Raw genomic sequence first — 7,613 nt, 5'->3', positions numbered from 1 at the left:
CCGCGCTTCTCTTTGGCGCTCGATGCGGGTACGAGCGTCTTCTTGCTGTTGTTCGTGAAGAACTTGGCGCTGATCGCGACGAGCTCGTGGATCTGATGATGCGGTGGAGTCGGAGTCGAGGTGGATCCGACGAGTCGGCGATCTTGGCCTTCGGGGCGGAGAGTGCACGGTGGTTGCACCCCCACCGGTCTTGTCGCCACCGGCTCGTGCCTGGCTGACTTGCCGCGGCTGCGATGTGCTCGGCTGCCGTGGAGCGTCGCCGTTGGCGAAGCCGATGAGACTCTGAATGGTGGCCCTCCAGTCATCGATCTTGTCTGCCGCTGGAGGGTAGTCTAGGAGCAGTTGAGCTCGCGCCAAAGCTTCTGCTGAAGTGGTGGGTGGCGGCGGCGAACGGTGCGAGGAGCGGGATATGCTCGGACTTCTAACTATGTTAGAAGGAGCAGTATCTCGTCCAGGCGACCGTGCCCTGCTCGTGCCAGCATGTTGGCGCGCGTGCTGGTCTTGAGCACTCCGAGATCCACCAGCTCGATCTTGATCCAGCGAACGTATGGTACCGTGAGTACCATAACGCTGCCAGTCCCGCGCCTCCTGGGATGGGCACGGTGCGTGTACGGACGCCGAGGTCTTGGAGTGCGCCCGGTCGTTGTAGGAGCCGATTGTGCCGCCGATGTGCAGCGCAGCCTTGTCCTTGGACCTGGCAGCACCATGAGCTCCCTCGTCGACACCCGCCCTTCCGCCGGCGTCTACCCCACCAGCCGTTTGCTCCGGCGGCGGTGGGTTCAGCGCGGACGGAGCAGCCACCTCCGAAGCCTTCTTCTTCGGCGGCATGTCGATGAAGATGATGAAGATCTAGCTCATGTGGACGCCGGATCAGGTTCACACAACCTCGACGCACCCCCTACCTGGCGCGCCAAAGATGTCGGGGAAACTGACCCACGAACACCTATGGGACCGGCGGACCAAGCCCCTTTTGGTTCGGCGGGGGGGGGGGGGGGGGGGGCGGAGAGCGCACGAAGAGCAGATCGAGGCGAAGCACACGAGCAGTTTACCCAGGTTCGGGCCGCACGGATGCGTAAAACCCTACTCCTGCTTTGTGGATTGTATTGAGTTCTTGCTCGGGAGCGCCGAGTGCTACAGTACACACAGGCAGCTAGCGAGACCCAGCGTGAGTGAGTGTACTCCCCCTCTACGTTGCGCATGGGCCTCCTTTTATATGCTCAAGGGGTCACCGACAGGTGGCAACGTAGGCAAGGGCAGAAATGGAAAGGCGGTACAGTTGGCACCGCCGCTTACTACAGTGTATCCTACCTAACCCTGACGGCAGGGGACAAGGGTATTAAATGCCTGTCTGCGTCACCTAGACGGTGCAGAAAGGGACCGCCAGGGACGCCACTGCTTGCCACGATGGCAATCTTGTCAGCGCCGCTTGCCACCGTGTACCTCTGGCTGCACAGCCTCCCGCCACGTACGCCTGGAAGGGTCCCAGAGCGACACGTTGGCGGATGTGCTGGAGCGCAGGTACAGAGTGGGGGCTTGCCGCGGTTATTGTCTTGTCGCGTCCGGGATCTTGTCGCTCACCGGGCCTTGCCGGGACACGTGGTGCGTTGCGGCAAGTTCCTTGAGATGCCTTGGTTGGCCTTCCCGGCAAGCTCCTCTTGTCGAGGTCTTGTCTCCTTGGCTTGGATACTTTGTTCTTGAATGGATCCAAAGGAACCACGGAGGACCTTGGCGGTCACCCGGCAAGCCTTGCCGCGGGGTGCTGCGACTGCCCGTGCACAAGTTCGGGATACTAGGGTACCCCTACTCTAGTACACCGACATAAGGGGATGACCCGGCGGCGGTCCAGGACAACAGACAACAACTCGAGACCCAGGCAAAGCGTATTCGCTCCCTGGTCATCGAAACCCATCAATTCCATCACAACTAGACGTAGGCTTTTACCTTCATCGTAAGGGGCCGAACTAGTATAAACTCTCTTGCGTCCCTTGTCCGCTTAAACCCCTTCAAGCTAACCCGTAGCGATGGCTCCACAACTATGTCCTTTCACGAGGACATCTGCCTGACAAAACCACGACACCATCTAAATCCATTGAGATGACACCTTATGAACTGTGGTTTGGCAAGAAACCAAAGTTGTCGTTTCTTAAAGTTTGGGGTTGATACTTATGTGAAAAAGTTTCAACATGATAAGCTTGAACCCAAATCGGAGAAATGCGTCTTCATAGGATACCCAAAGGAGACTATTGGGTATATCTTCTATCACAGATCCGAAGGAATATTCGTTGCTAAGAATGGATCCTTTCTAGAGAAGGAGTTTCTCTCGAAAGAAGTGAGTGGGAGGAAAGTAGAACTTGATGAGGTAACTGTACCTGCTCCCTTATTGGAAAGTAGTTCATCACAAAAACCGGTTTCTGTGACACCTACACCAATTAGTGAGGAAGTTAATGATGATGATCATGAAACTTCAGATCAAGTTGTTACTGAACCTCGTAGGTCAACCAGAGTAAGATCCACACCAAAGTGGTACGGTAATCCTGTTCTGGAAGTTATGTTACTAGACCATGACGAACCTACGAACTATGAGGAAGCAATGATGAGCCCAGATTCGGTGAAATGGCTTGAGGACATGAAATCTGAGATGAGATCCATGTATGAGAACAAAGTATGGAATTTGATTAACTTGCCCAATGATCGGCGAGACATTAAGATTAAATGGATCTTCAAGAGGAAGACGGACGCTGATAGTAGTGTTACTATCTACAAAGCCAGAATTGTCGCAAAAGGTTTTTGACAAGTTCAAGGTGTTGACTATGATGAGAGTTTCTCACTCGTATATATGCTTAAGTCTGTCTGAATCATGTTAGCAATTGCCGCATTTTATGAAATCTGCCAAATGGATAAACAAAATTGCATTCCTTAATGGATTTATTAAAGAAGAGTTGTATATGATGCAACCATAAGGTTTTGTCAATCCTAAAGGTGCTAACAAAATATGCAAGCTCCAGCGATCCATCTATGGACTGGTGCAAGCATCTCGGAGTTGGAATATACGCTTTGATAAGTTGATCAAAGCGTATAATTTTATACAGACTTGCGGTGAAGCCTGTGTTTACAAGAAAGTGAGTGGGAGCACTACAACATTTTTGATAAATATATGTGAATGACATATTGTTGATCGGAAATAATGTAGAATTATTCTGCAAAGCATAAAGGAGTGTTTGAAAGGAGTTTTTCAAAGAGGACCTCGCTGAAACTGCTTATATATTGAGCATCAAGATCTATAGAGATAGATCAAAACGCTTGATAAGTTTTTTCAATGAGTACATACCTTGACAAGATTTTGAAATAGTTCAAAATGGAACAGTCAAAGAAAGAGTTCTTGCCTGTGTTACAAGGTGTGAAATTGAGTAAGACTCAAAGCCCGACCACGGCAGAAAATAGAAAGAGAATGAAATGTCATTCCCTATGCCTCAGTCATAGGTTCTATAAAGTATGCTATGCTGTGTACCAGACCTATTGTGTACCTCACCATAAGTTTGGCAAGAGGGTACAATAGTGATCTAGGAGTAGATCACTGGACAGCGGTCAAAATTATCCTTAGTGGAATAAGGATATGTTTCTCGATTATGGAGGTGACAAAAGGTTCGTCGTAAAGGGTTATGACGATGCAAGTTTTGACACTGATCCAGATGACTCTAAGTCGCAATCTGGATACATATTGAAAGTAGGAGCAATTAGCTAGAGTAGCTCTGTGCAGAGCATTGTTGACATAGAAATTTGCAAAATACATACAGATCTGAATGTGGCAGACCCGTTGACTAAAGTTCTCTCACAAGCAAAACATGATCACACCCTAGTACTCTTTGGGTGTTAATCACATAGCAATGTGAACTAGATTATTGACTCTAGTAAACCCTTTGGGTGCTAGTCACATGATGATGTTAACTATGGGTGTTAATCACATGGTATTAAATCACATGGCGATGTGATCTAGATTAATGACTCTAGTGCAAGTGGGAGACTGAAGGAAATATGCCCTAGAGGCAATAATAAAGTTATTATTTATTTCCTTATTTCATGATAAATATTTATTATTAATGCTAGAATTGTATTAACTGGAAACATGATACATGTGTGAATACATAGACAAATAGAGTGTCACTAGTATGCCTCTACTTGACTAGCTCGTTGATCAAAGATGGTTATGTTTCCTAGCCATAGACATGAGTTGTCATTTGATTAACGGGATCACATCATTAGGAGAATGATGTGATTGACTTGACCCATTCCGTTAGCTTAGCACACGATCGTTTAGTATGTTGCTATTGCTTTCTTCATGACTTATACATGTTCCTATGACTATGAGATTATGCAACTCCCATTTACCGGAGGAACACTTTGTGTGCTACCAAACGTCACAACGTAACTGGGTGATTATAAAGGTGCTCTACAGGTGTCTCCGAAGGTACTTGTTGGGTTGGCGTATTTTGAGAATAGGATTTGTCACTTCGATCGTCGGAGAGGTATCTCTGGGCCCACTCGGTAATGCACATCACTTAAGCCATGCAAGCATCGCAACTAATGAGTTAGTTGCGGGATGATGTATTACGGAACGAGTAAAGAAACTTGCCGGCAACGAGATTGAATCGAATCTCGGGCAAGTAACATACCGAGGACAAAGGGAACAACGTATGTTGTTATGCGGTCTGACCGATAAAGATCTTCGTAGAATATGTGGGAGCCAATATGAGCATCCAGGTTCCGCTATTGGTTATTGACCGGAGACGTGTCTCGGTCGTGTCTACATAGTTCTCGAACCCGTAGGGTCCGCATGCTTAAAGTTCGATGACGGTTATATTATGAGTTTATGTGTTTTGATGTACCGAAGGAGTTCGGAGTCCCGGATGAGATCGGGGACATGACAAGGAGTCTCGAAATGGTCGAGACGTAAAGATCGATATATTGGATGACTATATTCGGACATCAGAAAGGTTCCGAGTGATTCGGTTATTTTGAGGAGTATCGGGGAGTTACGGGAATTCCTATTAGGCCTTAATGGGCCATATGGGAAAGGAGAGAAAGGCCTCAAAGGGTGACCGCACCCCTCCCCATGGGCTGGTCCGAATTGGACTAGGGAGGGGGGCGCCCCCTTCCTTCCTTCTCCTTTTCCCTTCCCTTTCCTTCCCTCCTACTCCTACTATTTGGAAGGGCTCCTAGTTCTACTAGGAAAGGGGGAATCCTACTCCCGGTGGGAGTAGGACTCCCCTAGGGCGCGCCATAGAGAGGGCCGGCCCTCCCCCTCCTCCACTCCTTTATATACGGGGGCAGGGGGCACCCCATAGGAACAACAATTGATCGTTTGATCTTTTAGCCGTGTGCGGTGCCCCCTCCACCATAGTCCACCTCGATAATATTATAGCGGTGCTTAGGTGAAGCCCTGCGTCAGTAGAACATCATCATCGTCACCACGCCGTCGTGCTGACAAAACTCTCCCTCAAAAATCAGCTGGATCGGAGTTTGAGGGACGCCATCGGGCTGAACGTGTGCTGAACTCGGAGGTGTCGTGCGTTCGGTACTTGATCGGTCGGATCGTGAAGACGTACGACTACATCAATCGCGTTGTGCTAATGCTTCCGCTTTCGGTCTACGAGGGTACGTGGACAACACTCTCCCCTCTCGTTGCTATGCATCACCATGATCTTGCGTGTGCGTAGGATTTTTTTTGAAATTACTACGTTCCCCAACACAAATTTCATGAGAGGATCTAATATTATCTCCTGCATTTGCTTTATTCCTTTCCATGCCACCAATACCAAAGGAGTAGGCATGTTTTAAGTTTTTCTTTTTCATTAAGGTTCATAATTATTTCCATACACCCCAAAGCATCTGCACAAAGACAAAATCTGCACTCTAACATGCTCCAGCTGAGCTTTCCTCCACACATCCTCCACACATCCTCATCTAACCGAACACAAACAGGGCAGCGGGTATCTACGTGCATACCTTTGTACTGAAGCTTCATGCGCAAAGGTAGACTATCTGTAAACATGCACAACAAGAAGTGAAGAATCTTATTTGGAAGAGGAAGCGACCACAACTTTGACCAATTAAAATCATATGTTTCTTCATCTACACTGGAGGAGGAAGTTAGTCCTGTTGGGGATATAACTATTTGTGTAAGCCGCCCGTAAGGGGTCGGGTTACGCAAAGAAGGAGTTATCAAAAGAAGCCCAAGACCAAGCACGAAGATGGCGGTTCAATAAAGGGTCTAAAGCCCACAGGCGACTTAAGGCCCATAGTGATAAACCGCCATGATGGCAAGACTTGTATCATAAGGTATAATTAACTAGTCACCGAGCCGAACACTGTCTATGAGCCGGCCGGGACTCTCTAGGCCGCAGGGCGCCAACCCGTGTATATAAGGGGACGACCCGCCGGCGGCTTAGGGTAAGAAACAACTGATCGAGAGCCGGGCATAGCGTATCTCGCTCCCTGTCATCGAAACCTCATCAATACCAACCCAACTAGACGTAGGCCTTCCTTCACCGTAAGGGGCTGAACTAGTATAACTCTCTCGTGTCCTTTGTCCCGATTAACCCCTTTAAGCTTCCTAGTTGCGATGGCTCCACGACTAAGTCCTTGCAAGAGGACATCTGCCGTGACAATTCCACAACAGTTGGCGCCCACCGTGGGGCCAACGCACGGTGGATTTGAGTTCTTGAAGGGCAACTTTGAAGGGCTCAAGGGATACGCGGTGGGCCGGATGACCAAGAGTCGTCCCGGCAAGATCTACATCGACGATGAAGGCTGGGGTCCCAACGCCGGCTCAATTGAGTACGGGTACCGGGTCCCCTTCGGCAGAATCCACGTCTTCATCGGCCGAATTGGTGAGCCGGGCCCTGAGTCGGACAACTGCACCAACCTCGTCGAGATGGCTCAGCATGCGAGATCCGCCTGAGCTCAACCCGTCGTGAAGCGTGCCTTCGTGGGGTGTATCCATGGAGGGGAACTTTCTAAAGGATCTGGAGATGGTGGTGAGACGACCGTCTTCTCCGATGGTGAGTCGTCCGCCGATTCAACAGATTCGCTGTATCCATTGCAAGACGGCGGGCTTGGGGGTTGTTTCGATGACAGCAATATTCCGGACCCCTATGAGCCACCAAGCTGGGCAGGAGTCTTCATGGCTGGGACTCAACCCGGCCAAAACTCTACAGCCGCAGCGGCAATAACGTCCGGGTCAGGAGCGGCCGGGGCAGGAGGCCCTGTGCGCCCGCCGGCTCAGGTGCTGCTGGATCTCATGGATAAACTTACGGCCCTGTTAACCGCCACAGTCATCCCTGCGAATCAAGATGAGCATAACACGGAGGTGGCACAGGTGCGTGAGGAGATAGCTCGGGCCAAAGAGGCCTTGGCGGCTGAGGACACCAGGTTAGCCACAGAACGGGTGGCTTTGGATGCACGGGCGCAGCAGATCCAGTCAGAGGCTTTCCAGCTTACGATGAGCCTAAACACATCTAATGAGGTGATGAGAAGGAGGCACCAGAAAACTCAATCTCGTTTGCCTCCGATTTACGACCCTCGGAACCTTTTCGCTACACCCGATGCCGGCCCTA

The sequence above is a fragment of the Triticum urartu genome, chromosome 6A (genome assembly GCF_056163025.1).
Source record: "Triticum urartu cultivar PI428250 chromosome 6A, HENAU_Tu73, whole genome shotgun sequence".
Lineage (NCBI taxonomy): Eukaryota > Viridiplantae > Streptophyta > Magnoliopsida > Poales > Poaceae > Triticum > Triticum urartu.
Note: the sequence above shows the minus strand (reverse complement) of the source record.